Here is a 13,330-nt window from a genome sequence, read left to right as displayed (position 1 = left end):
CACTTCCTCTGAATATGTGATATATTAACTTCCTTGTATAGCCCTGGCATTTTATTCTAAATTTTTTCTGAATACATTACATCTGGTTATGACAACTGAAAAAAAAAAAAGAAGGCTTCCTATTCTCATCCAGGTTTCATTAAGACTTTCTCAGAATCTAATAGATTTGGACAAAATGAGATTTTAAGATTGAAATCTAAAACTAGATAGCTTCTATTGTTGTAATAGTTTGAATGACAAAGGTACACTTGAACCACATATAATAGCTTGAACCAGAAGGAAAAGGGAGTAATTTTTACATCTAAATTATATAGCTTTCATTCATCTATTTTGCTTCTTTGCAATATTTCCTTTCTGCTTTAGTCCAATGCTAATGAGCTGTTGAGAATAACCTACTGATAACTGGAAATATCTTTTAACCTTTCAGTAACAAATTACTGTTCAAAGTATATTGTTCAGAACTTTCTAAGAGGAACTGTCTGCCCGCAAATACTGAAATTTTGAGTTCCAGTGAAGGAAATAACCTGTTTGGTGTGTGGGCATAAATCTTTCCCCTGTTATATTCAGTGACTTCATTACTCTTTGAATACATCTATAAATGCTATTCAGTCATAATGCCCTGATATGCTGACCTCAAATCTGAGACACACTTCATCCTTTCTGATCCGTCTATGTTGAATCCACCTATAAGCTAAGAATCAGTGTTTATAAATTTAAAACTATTTTCAACACCTCTCCTTGCTTCTAGATTCTTGATGTTTCTTTTCGGGAGTACCTTTATAGAAGGTATTCACAGGCACTCAGGCTGACTGTTGGTTTACTTTGGTATTTTGTTGGGGCTGGATGAATATTCTGAAAATGAGACCATATCCTTTTAAATAAGTATTTAATTAAGATCAGACATTACTCAAGTCATTACAAGCATATATTAACCGTGCAAAGAAACACTTATTTTTCTGTCTTATTGAATGCATGACATTCCATAAACACAGTCTTAAAATTCACTGTTAAATGCCCTAAACTATGAAAAAATCAGAAGTATAGCTCTTATCAAACTTTGCGTGAATTCAGACAAAAAGCAGTTGTGTGTAAAGCAGATTATCATTTGAAGCATGTAGATTATGGCCAGAAGTGATATCCCCTGAGTAAAACTCATTGAACTGACAAGAAACAACTGCTGTGTCAAAATGTATTTCACTAAATCAGATTCATTCATCTTTAATGCATGCTTTTAATTTTGATTATCTACCCTGCCCACTAATTCTTCTATAGCGCAATCTGTTAAGAATAATAGCAGTGTATGCAAAACACTGATGTAGTAATTAATTTTTTTCATGTTTACATTTTAAATACCCAAATATAGCTTTAGCATTCAATACTGTAACTTCAGTTTTGTAAGTCAAGATCATAGTTATAAAGTAGTGTGTCTTAAAATATAGAGGAGCTTAATGGAGATGTGATTTTATGTTCTACTAAAGAAATTTAAAATAGTATAATATATATCATATTTCCACTTAAATTAAATCTCCATTAAATTTATGGCCCTTTATTAAATGTGAGCTACATGGCCCAATCAAACGTGCCCATTGAATTAGGGAAATCTAAAATCTTGTAATAGTCCTGTAACTGGGGAAATGAGAAAACATAAATTATTTAAGCATATTGAACTATTTGATAACACAAATTTGTATCTAAATTTTCTTTAGTGAGCAGTGTTAACAAGGACAGGCATTTTTGATCTTCCAGCTGAAAATATTTTGTTATTTGGTACAGTTCCAAACAAACTAATGATCTCTCTCTTTTTTCCAACTACTGCATTGTTCTTTCTTCTTGGCATGGAGAAAAGGAAGAAAGACTACAGTGGAAAGTACCTAGTCACCAGCAGAAATAAAGCAGAATCAGAGAATTTGCAAGAACAAACTGCAGCTCATGTCCTAGGCCCATCCCAGGATATTCTATGCACAAAAGGGCTAAAACCCACGTTGTTCTGTGTTAGAAATTTTTCAGGAGGAACAGCAATACTAATTGGTGTAACTGAGCTTCCTTAATATCTCAAAAAAAGGAAAATATTTTTGTTTTTTAGTTAATTTTATGAAGAAGACCTGCTGAATAGCACAGTACTTAACACTCAGAATGCTCATGGTATTGTGTACACCGTGCATAAGGGGAAAAAGGCATTTCTATAGAAATGGCCCTTTAAAACAGTCAGTGGTTACCATACTGTAGTATATATGCTATTACAGTTTAGGTATATGGTGTTACATATGCAATGAGCCTAAAAATCAGTCCTCCAGCACCCTAATTTTGGGAGCTCTGCTGATTAATGTAATTAGCGTCCTTTACGGAAGTGGCTGGGCTCCCAGCAGCACGAGAAGACATCATGGCAGATTTTGAAATTACCTTAAAGTTCAGTCTCAGCAACAAAGTAGAGACTTATGTTCCTGATACGGATAAGGCACCGAATTGCTTAGTGCCATCAACAAGGGGTGGGGGGGCTAGATGCACAGCAAGTAGCAGAAGTGTAGGGAGCTTTGGTAATGAAAATTTTGAAGCCTCAAGGGCAGCGTGTTATTTTTTAGATTTAGGATCCTAGAACTGCCAATCATAAAATTTTACAGGATCAGAATTACGTGGATAACTTTAAAATTCTGATGCCACTGCCTGAGTTCAATGGGACTACACAGATCTTTCATGCATATGTATTTGCAGTACTGAGGCCAACATTGCAAAATGGAAATGATTAGATGCTGCAATAAAGAAAGTCTCTACTAAAATGCATTTACATTACTCATCTAGATGAAAAAAAGTACACTTGTCTATCCACTGTTGAAATGAGTTTCACAGGAATAAAAATGAAAACAAGTAAATTATTTCATTTTCTGTATAAGATTAGCAACTGATTAGCTGAGAAAAGGCAGATGAGAGAAGTGAGTAATGGTGCTCTCTTTGTTCCAGGTTTATGAAGCACCAGTCAATCTAACTGATCAAGTCATAATTAAAGCTGAGTGTTCCTGAGACACAATTGCAATTATCATAGAATCATAGAATGGTTTGGGTTGGAAGGGACCTTAAAGATCGTCTACTTCCAATCCCGCTGCCATGGGCAGGGACACCTTCCACTAGACCAGGTTGCTCAGAGCCCCATCCAACCTGGCCTTGAACACTTCCAGAGAAGGGGGATCCACAACTTCTCTGGGCAACCTGTTCCAGTGTCAGGCTGCAAACGCACATTGCCAGGTCATGTTGAGCTTCTCATCAACTAACACCCCCAAGTCCTTCTCTTCAGGGCTGCTCCCCATCCACTCATCACCCAGCCTGTATTTGTGCTTGGGATTGCCCCCACCCATGTGCAGGACCTTGCACTTGGCCTTGTTGAACTTTATGAGGTTTGCATGGGTCCACCTCTCAAGCCTGTCAAGGTCCCTCTGGATGGCATCCCTTCACTCCAGCACATCGACTGCACCACACAGCTTGGTGTCATCGGTAAACTTGCTCAGGGTGCACTGAATCCCGCTGTCCATCTCACCAACAAAGATGTTAAACAGCGCCGGTCCCAATATTGACCCCTGAGGAATGCCACTCATCACTGGTCTCCACTTGGAAATTGAGCCGTTGACCGCAACTCTTTGAGTGCAACCATCCAGCCAATTCCTTATCCACTGAGTGGCCCATCCATCAAATCCATGTCTTTCCAATTTAGAGACAAGGATATTGTGCGGGACAGTGTCAAATGTTCTCCACAAGTCCAGGTAGATGACATCCATTGCTCTTGTCCTATCCACCAACGCTGTAACATTGTCGTAGAAGGCCACCAAAGTTGTCAGGCATGATTTGCCCTTAGTGAAACGATGTTGGCTGTCACCAATCACCTCCATATTTCCCATGTGCCTTAACATAGTTTCCAGGAGGATCTGCTCTATGATCTTGCCAGGCACAGAGGTGAGACTGACTAGTCTGTAGTTCACCGGGTCTTCATTTTTTCCCTTTTTAAAAATGGGGATTAAGTTTCCCCTTTTCCAGTCAGTGGGAACCTCACCGGACTGCCACGACTTCTCAAATATGATCAATGGTGGCTTAGCAACTTCACCTGCCAGTTCCCTCAGGACCCGCGGATGCATCTCATCAGGTCCCATGGACTTGTGTACCTTCAGGTTCCTTAGATGCTCTCACACCTGGTCTTCTCCTACAGTGGGTGGTACTTCATTCTCCCAGTCCCTGCCTTTGCCTTCTGCCACTTGGGCGGTGTGGCTGCAGCACTTGCCAGTGAAGACTGAGACAAAAAAGTCATCGAGTACCTCAGCCTTCTCCATATCCCGGGTAACCAGGTCTCCCATTTCGTTCTGGAGAGGGCCCACATTTTCCTTAGTTTTCCTTTTATCACTGACGTACCTATAGAAGCTTTTCTTGTTGCCCTTGATGTCCCCGGCCAGATTTAATTCTATCAGGGCTTTAGCTTTCCTAACCTGATCTCTGGCTACTTGAACAATTTCTCTGTATTCCTCCCAGGCTACCTGTCCTTGCTTCCACCCTCTGTAGGCTTCCTTTTCGTGTTTGAGTTTGTCCAGGAGCTCCTTGTTCATCCATGCAGGCCTCCTGGTGTTTTTGCCTGACTTCCTGTTTGTTGGGATGCATCACTCCTGAGCTTGGAGGAGGTGATCCTTGAATATTAACCAGCTTTCTTGGGCCCCTCTTCCCTCCAGGGCTGTATCCCATGGTACTCTACCAAGCAGATCCCTGAAGAGGCCAAAGTCTGCTCTCCTGACATCCAAGGTAGTGAGCTTGCTGTGTGCCCTCCTCACTGCCCTAAGGATCTTGAACTCCACCATTTCATGGTCACTGCAGCCAAGGCTGCCCTTGAGCTTCACATTCCCCACCAGCCCCTCCTTGTTGGTGAGAACAAGGTCCGGCATAGTACCTCTCCTTGTTGGCTCCTCTGTCACTTGGAGAAGGAAGTTATCATCAATGCATTCCAGGAACCTCCTGGATTGCTTATGCCCTGCTGTGTTGCCCCCCTAACAGATATCAGGGTGGTAGAAGTCCTCCAGGAGGCCCAGGGCTTGTGAACGTGAGGCTGCTCCTATCTATCTATAGAGGGCCTCATCCGCTCGGTCTTCCTGGTCGGGTGGCCTGTAGCAGACCCTCGCTATTATGTCACTTCTCCCTGCCTTCCCTTTAATCCTGACCCATAAGCTCTCGGTTGGCTCCTCATCCATCCCCAGCCAGAGCTCCATGCACTCCAGCTGGTCATTGACATAGAGGGTGACACCCCCTCCTCATCTCCCCTGCCTGTCCTTCCTAAAGAGCCTGTATCCTTCCATTCCAACGCTTCAGTCATAGGAGCCATCCCACCACGTCTCGGTGATACCAATAAGGTCGTAGCCCTGCAGGCGTGCGCATGTCTCTGACTCCTCCTGTTTATTCCCCATGCTATGTGCATTTGCATAGAGGCATTTAAGTTGGGCCCCCGATGAAGCTGATAATTGATCTGAATGCAATAGTACCCAAATAGTAAAATTCAATAAGACAGATATCTTTGTGTGGTCTTTCAAATTTTGTGTTCATATTCTTGAATAATGGCACCACTAGGAGAAAGGGCTAATTTGTTGGGTAGATACATGCAGAAACAGTTCAAACAGAATATCTTAGGAATTAGTTATTCTGCCAGTGATTGACAAATATATTACAGGTTCAATCCAATGCATTAATTTTCCGTGAAATAATCAGAAGGCATGGTAATTAAAATAAGGCAAAACATTTTAAACTAAATTCTTGAAACACTAAACCTGAAGTCCACGTAAGCTTTTGGTTCCTACTCAACTGCTTGTGTTACCTGATTAATAAAAGTGCATTATCTTGAAAGCAATTTAAAAAAAATCATTCAGTAACATAACTTTAAGTAAAAGTCTAAATGTCTGTTGCTGATACTGGTCTGCTGTCAAAGATTAGAGATACACTGTGTGTATTTTCCAAATGGCCTGTGTGATAAAATATCTGAGAAACTGTATTCCATTACATGGTTATCACTGTGCAAATGGAGCAGTAAAGAATGGTTGTATGTTCAGATCACCTTCTCAGCAAACTGTGAGCTTGAAATGTGAAGACTTTATTCTGAACAGATGTACGGTTACTAGTACAAACTTGCACTACATGTGTTATATTGTTAAGTATCTTCTGCGTCTTGTAAGAACTGCACTGAAATATGTAGTAGTTATAAAGAACAAGATGTTTCTCTTTAGGGATTCTAAGGGATAAGGAAGATAACGGTGCCTTTATTGTGCTGTTAGGTCTATAAATACTGAGTCCGCAGAAACTAGCTGGCAGGAGAGTTGGCACAATCTAGGACCCTGAATTTGAGGAAAGAGAGGAACCAACTTACAGCAATGTCATAGAATGAGGAATCATGTCCCTTGCAGTTTTTTGAGTTCAGATTCACACCTACAGAAGTCCTATCTCCCTGATGGTGCCTGTTTCTAGATTCTCCTCCTTACATTCGCTATGCCACAGAAGCCCATGCCAAATGTTAATGCGGTGATCAGTTTTGCAGTTTATTTATATTTTTTTAGATTTGCAAAAATAGCAAAGACAATACTTAATCACATTTCCTATGCCTCTAACATTTCTGCCAGGAGGGCACTGTATTTTGTCTAGGGAAATAATTTCAGTGGCCTTCTACTCATCTCTAAGAGTACAGAAAGAGATGACCCAAAGCCAAATCAGAAGAGTGTTTTTATGAACTATACATAACTTTAAATGTTTATTAACTCTGCTTATAGATGTACGGAGCTTATTCTGTATTAGACTTAAGTGTTTAGCTCTTGAATCCTGACTTCTTCTTGGGATAAGACTTGAGTGTGAGATGTTTTTTCTCTGTGCCTTGCTTTCATTGTATTCTGCTTTCCATAGGAAATGTCATGTGCGTGCCTGAAGGGAGTCCTAGTCTACGTGTCTGGAAGAAAAAACTGTGAATCTATTTCTAAGCATATCTGTCTTTCAGGGTAGACTTTTGCTACATAATGGTTATTCCTATTCTTTGTAAATTCTTGTTGTTCAGTCTTACTATATTATCTCTCTTGCTGCTGCTTTGTGAGCAGAACATATATATACCTCTTATTTGCATTTGCTGCAGCCCAACTTGATATTCAGCCTCTCACAAAAAAGAAGTTTTTCGTTTTTGACTATGAGGTGGTTTTGGTGGCTGTTATAAATTGCTACCAGATATTTTTATTACTGGTGATTGGGAAATACAGTGTTATGGAGGAAAGTCCTAATGGCTACATCTTAGTGTTGAAGAAAGGACAGTCAGTCACTGGTCTAGTTAGTATATGAGGGTGCAGCTCACTTTTTCATTGCTGGTGGAAAAAGTGACCCTTTTATACTACAGAAATAGCTGAAAGCACTGGAGGCTATCATCTAGTATAGTGGTCTGCAGGACCAGGCCAACCTAAACTAAATCGGGCGGATTAGTAAGGACTTCTGTCACTGAAATACAGTGTGCTAGGGTTTGGGTTTGCAGGGTGTAGATGCATGAAGGTTGAGAAAGGAAGTAGAGATGCCAAATTGTGTGTGTTACAGGACACAAAGCAGCTGCTGTGGCTGAAGTAGAGTGCAGTTTGCAATGTATTTGTTATTGTTTGGCTACTATCCAGGTGTTTACTCTTACTTGATTCTGTAAAGATATTACTAATCACACAAAATCTAAGTGGTGTCATCATAGAACTGGAAAGAAAGGACAGAAAAAATACATATGTTGAACAGCAGTGTTCAGAAGTTACAGGACTAGTTAGGTTACATTAATACTGCCTCTATTAACCCAAAGTCTAAGGTCTTGCACATCTGTAATGCAAAAGCAGATGATAAATTGTTGATAATTATATGACAAGGCTATAATCCCAGGAGGAGAAGGTTGCCAGAGGGTGTATTTCTCAGGAAAACTCAAGAACTCTGTGTATGCATGGCACTGTAGCCTCTCAGCAAACAGCTCTCTTTAAAAGAGGCAACTCATTTTTAGGAGCCTGAAGTCATTCCAGGTAATTAGCTAATGAAGCATGTACTGGCAGACTGAGACCTCTGCCTGAGATGAATATGAAGAACTCACAAGCTAAGTAGAATTTAGAATAGACTGGCAGTGTAGAGGGCCTGAAACAATTGGGAAAGTTGGATTTGGCCTGCAGTTGTTTTTCTTTAGAAAACGGTCTGTCACAGAGCTGGTGATAAGTGTGAAAAAATGAAAGTAAAACTCTGTGTGGTCACATTTATGGAGGGAGGAGGTAGGAAAGATAAGGCATTGGATGAAGAGTGGTTGTCAGGACTTGTGCCTGGAATAGTTGATGCAGGGTTTTGAACAGCTGGACATCAAATAAAATGAGACTGTTGTGATAGTCTATTTAATCAATCTAATCTATACAAAATGTTTTGGCAGAAGGTGGACAAGACAGACATACTAACTCTAGCCTTTAGACAGCACTGAAAATTGTCTAGCTAGAGTGAAAATTTTCGGCATGCTCTATTGCAGGTTTCAGGAAAAATTGCAGGGAAAAAGAATGTGATCCTGCTGAAATATTTCTAAGTAGCAAGGGCAACTATAGTGTCTGGAAAAGAGAAAAACAAACTTTTCCTTTAGTCTTGGTCATCTTTCCCAGAAAATCTTATCTTTTCCAAAATGATGTACAAGTTGTTATCAGCATACATATGAGGTCCCTGAAAGAAAAAAGTAGATTGTATCTGTGGGTTTTTTTAACACTATTATTAATCTTAATAATAAATATAACCTTTTCATTCATCCAATTTTAAAAGTATAGGAACAAAGCCCACCTTAAACAAATAGGGTTCCATTCGACCCACATCAGTCCGCATGACTCTATAGAACTTATTGGAACCAAGCGATTTATATCAGTTGTATACATGCATGCTAAGAGTATGAAGATTTTATTTTCCCTAATGCAATATCAGCTATAGGCATTGAAAGCCCATAATCTCATAGGCAAGACAGTGGACATCCAACAAGTTTGTCTTGAAGAATTATTGAAATGTCTTGAAAGTATTAACGTCTCTTCTCCAGGCTGTCCAAGGGCTACACCATTACAGAAAAACAAGGTTTGTCATTCAAGGCAAGCAATTGCCCTGTACCTTCAGAGACTCCACACCTTTGAACCACAACTGTCTTGGCAATTCCAAGATAATCCCTTTTTTACTTCTGCTGACACAGTCTTATTTGGTAAGTTCTTTCCTTTTAACCACCCTTAAATTACCATTCCAAGCCATGAAGAACAAAATTTTTGAGCAAACTTGTGATCCAGCTGAATACCAATATATCTTCTAAATTTTCTGCTCATTCTGTTTTATTCCAGGAAGACCATGCTTCCCTTGTGTTATTTTACAATAGCTACAGGCATATTAAAACCTAACTCTTTTCCTCTTGCTCAATAAACAAACACATGAATGGCATGAAACAACTGAGCTGAATATCTAGCATTTTTGTACAAGAGAGTTGGTTCGACTACAGAATTTATTTTATAGTTCTTTTAATCCCAGTGATTTATCTAAATTCCATTCTCATTTCGTTACTGTTTAGTAAGGTACAGGTCCAAGAGTAACATTGGATTTATTCAGCAAATGAAGCAGTTCTTTAGGTATCCAGCTGAGGCAAGGACTACAGTCATGTTGACTAGAGTTATTTCATTACTCTTCTGTTAGGCATCCCAACAGTGTGCCTCCAGGATAGGCTGCCTGCACATCACTGTTCGTAAGAACATGGCAGAGGTTTGAATTGTACCCTAAATTCCAAGCAACATAGCAGGGGGAAGATATGACAGAGCTAACAAATCTGGTTTTGGCTTGAGGTTAGAATAAATTATTCTAATATACATTACACACTAAAAATATTAGCTTCAGAAATCAGCTGTGATGCATTTCAAGGCTAAATTTATGCTGAAGCTCCAAAAAAGCAGGATTTTATGCTAAGCACTTCTGAGCCGCTTTGCAAAGGGTCTGCCCCTTGCACTGTCTCTAAGTCATTCTGATGGAATGTCTCCCTTGGGAGTTACAGGTTTATCCTTCTTAGCCTGAATTTCAGAGAAGAATAACATTTTGGGCCTGGCCCTCTACCACATCTCTCAAACCTAATACCTTGCTGAAGCCTATAGATTTTCAGCTGTCACTTTTATATTAGTTTCTGTGGGTTCAACAGCAGTTGTACAGTTACTACTGCCCTTTCATCCTGCATTGGTTGGGAGCTGAAGACAACTAATATCTAGCTCTTTGTAGCTGTGTGTCAAGTCTCACTTCAGATACGCACAGTGGGCTGAGTCACCCATCTGCAGAGTAGAAACCATAGGATGAGTTGTTGACAACTTTTGTGCTACTGAAATGGAAGGGAGAGAAGAGGTATGGTTTCCACACATTCAGGCACAGGCAGGCATTGATCTAGTGTGTCCACAATTACTGTCACTCAGGCAGACGCGTGAGGTTCCCTGGCAGATAAGAAATACACTCCAGTTCTATTATCATTCTTATGATGTCTTTGTGCTGTTGTGGGAAAGGAAAAATGCGCACATCACTTTCTGTAATGCAGTAGCCTGTACTGCTGTAGCCTGCTTACAGATCTTTCCATTTGCATGATCTCCAGTTTAGAGACTGGGAGGAAAGAAATTGTACTATTCAGGCAACAGCATCATGTAGTATGGAGTGAAATTTTCTCTAAAAATCCAAAATACAGGAGGATGATTGCTTAGAAAGACTAAAGAGCCTCCCTAAATGAAAAAGGAAAAAAAAAGGCCATTGTTTAATTTGAGAGAGACAATAAGCATCAAAATAAAATTATGAGGTGAGGAGGTGCTTTCTCCCTTACATATGTTGCTTTTCATAGTATATTTCTTCTTTTGTAACTGGGTTAGTCTTTTCACTATTCTTTGGAAATTCAGGAATATTAAAGGTCACGAAGTTATAATTTTAATATATGAATAAAGGAATGCAGTGAGATAAAAGTGAAACTTAAAAAAGAGAGACTTAACAAGCTCTAGCACATGAAAGAAAAACATTTCTTTCCTGGGAGACAGGCCACAGAAATAAATATGTATCTAGCTGACATTTCTTTGTATCTTATTCAAGCAGAATAAAACTAAAATTATCTCACATGCCTATAGGCTGCCCTGGTGTAAGGCATAGAAATGTAGAAGGGATTATTTCATATGTGCATTTTCATTTGCTTCCTTTCTAAGATACAAAAGCAACTCATTCTAGTTGTTGAGAAATCATTTGGTAAAATAAATCCTTGAAAAATAGACGACATTTCCACTTAAATATTTTTCAGACACTTCGTGATATAAGTGAAGTACTTTAACCAGGGGCAAATCCAGCTGCTTAGACTGACCTTGGAAAAAACATTACATGAGCTGGCTAAAAATAAAAATATCATTTGGGAAGAAAAGCTATACACGAATTTTCCTCTTAGAGCTTTCTGTGCTGGAGCAACAGTATCAATATTGAAGGAAAGCATTTCGTACTAAACAAGAGTATTATTTTATAGCAGAGGTAAAACCTATGATCTGTCCTTTATAAGTAACTGTCAACCTTTCTTTGCAACCTGCTGGTAAGATATGTAAGAAAAAGATGAGTGATTTGTTAGAAACAGTCTAATTTGCTTAGTGACACATGCAAAAGCAAGGCTTGCAAGATCAGATACAATTTAAAGAAACTGTGAGATAAATGGGCCCTGTAAATTCATAACTGTACAATGTCCTACCCAACTGCGCACTCAGTGGAAAAAACACTTTAAAAAGAAACATCTGGAAGCATGGCTGCTGCTGTTTTGCTCCTGCAACCACTTTAGTTTTTATAACACAGCTTGATGATCAGATTATTTACTCAGGACATGAAAGAACTGTGTTCTCAGTTTTGAAACCCCATGTCTTCCACTTTCCGGACAGTGCATTAACCACCAGGGTTAGTGCTTCTATCCCCCTGTTTAGGTTGTCTCACTGTGCACCAAAAAACGTAAGCCAGACAGCCACAGGAGAGTATGACACTGTGGCCTAGAAATTAGAGATGCTTGGATGGATTCAGGCTCTCAGGGTTATGTCAGTTCTTACCTCAGGAGATTTGATATGAAGCCTGGGAAAATGCTAAAGGCACCCATCCTCCTTTTCTCGTCTATAATTTTAAAGAGAACTGGATGCCCGTTCTTAGCCAAAGACTCTGGAATTTTAATGTTTCTGCTCACCTTTTTCTAAGTTTTGGAAATTGGTCAGAGTTCAGACTCATATAAAACATTTTTTTTCACCTAGCTACTCTCCTGTCCAGCATGTAGATATTTTTTGTGACTCCTCCAAGGTGTCTATTTCCCTTCCCGTACTTCCTGTATAGAGAAACTGGTTTTGAGCAGGTGAATTCCTGCTCTTGAAGGTCTAGGAGCTTGGAAGTTATGTCACTGTGCCTATCTTATGTCACTGTGCCTATCTTCTTTGGATCTGTCCCAAAGTCGTTTCAGGGAACTGCTGTCTTGTTCTTGCAAACCTAACTGGTTATTCTGCTATCAGACATGTAGGTATAGCCAGAGCTCCCACATGCTGCAAAATTTTCTGCCTCAGGCCAGCTACTTTGCCCATAGTCTCTCCTTTTCAATGTCTGGAGTTACAGGTAAAATAGAATTAGACAAGGAGATATGGGGAAAGCTTTATTACTTGTGACTTCCTTATGAAATCAAATTTGATCTTTCTCTGTAACTAGAAGATTTTGAAGCGCTCATTTGTATTTTGTTCAGCTCTTCTTTTGTGAACATTGCCTCTCTCTACTATGTGAACGTGCAGCAGGGAATTTACTCCCACTGAACTGAATGATTAAAAACAAGACTTCAGTGAAAAACGTTCTGCTGGAAAATACAGTACAACATCTACAGTGCTATTCTTCTAATAAGTATTGGTTCCCTATGGTGCAGTGTGTGGGAATTGTGAGCTCCTGCAAGGTTTCTAGAAAGCAAAACAGATGCCTGTTTGTTCAAGAATGCTCAGTTGTTGTATGACCTGTCCTCACAAGGGCTGAAAGAGCGGAAAAATACAGCTGAGTTTTATGAAGTTGTTAAAGCAACAATTTCATAACTTTTTAAACACATTTTTTTTAAATTATGCCTTTTGATTGTTCAGTCAAACAATATGATACTTTCTGTTTGAAGCATAATTGTATATAGTGAATATACCTGCCATCTGTGTGCACTCTGGTACAACTGCCTCATATTAACCTTTTATTTAGTCACATTAATTACAAAGGTGACATAGGTTATTAGTAGGATTATCCGCTTGGGTTGACTGTGGAGTTTTGCTTAAATGTTGAATATATA

At 39.4% G+C, this 13,330-nt stretch overlaps 1 protein-coding gene across 3 annotated transcripts in view; it reads right to left on the bottom strand.

Annotated features, from left to right (window-relative positions):
- Window positions 1–13,330, bottom strand: part of GLRA3 (glycine receptor alpha 3) — a 93,804-nt gene that overhangs the window by 25,536 nt on the left and 54,938 nt on the right. The window lies entirely within an intron of this gene.

Source organism: Gymnogyps californianus, chromosome 4 (assembly GCF_018139145.2).
Source record: "Gymnogyps californianus isolate 813 chromosome 4, ASM1813914v2, whole genome shotgun sequence".
NCBI lineage: Eukaryota > Metazoa > Chordata > Aves > Accipitriformes > Cathartidae > Gymnogyps > Gymnogyps californianus.
Note: the sequence above shows the minus strand (reverse complement) of the source record. Positions and strands in the feature narration are given on the sequence as shown.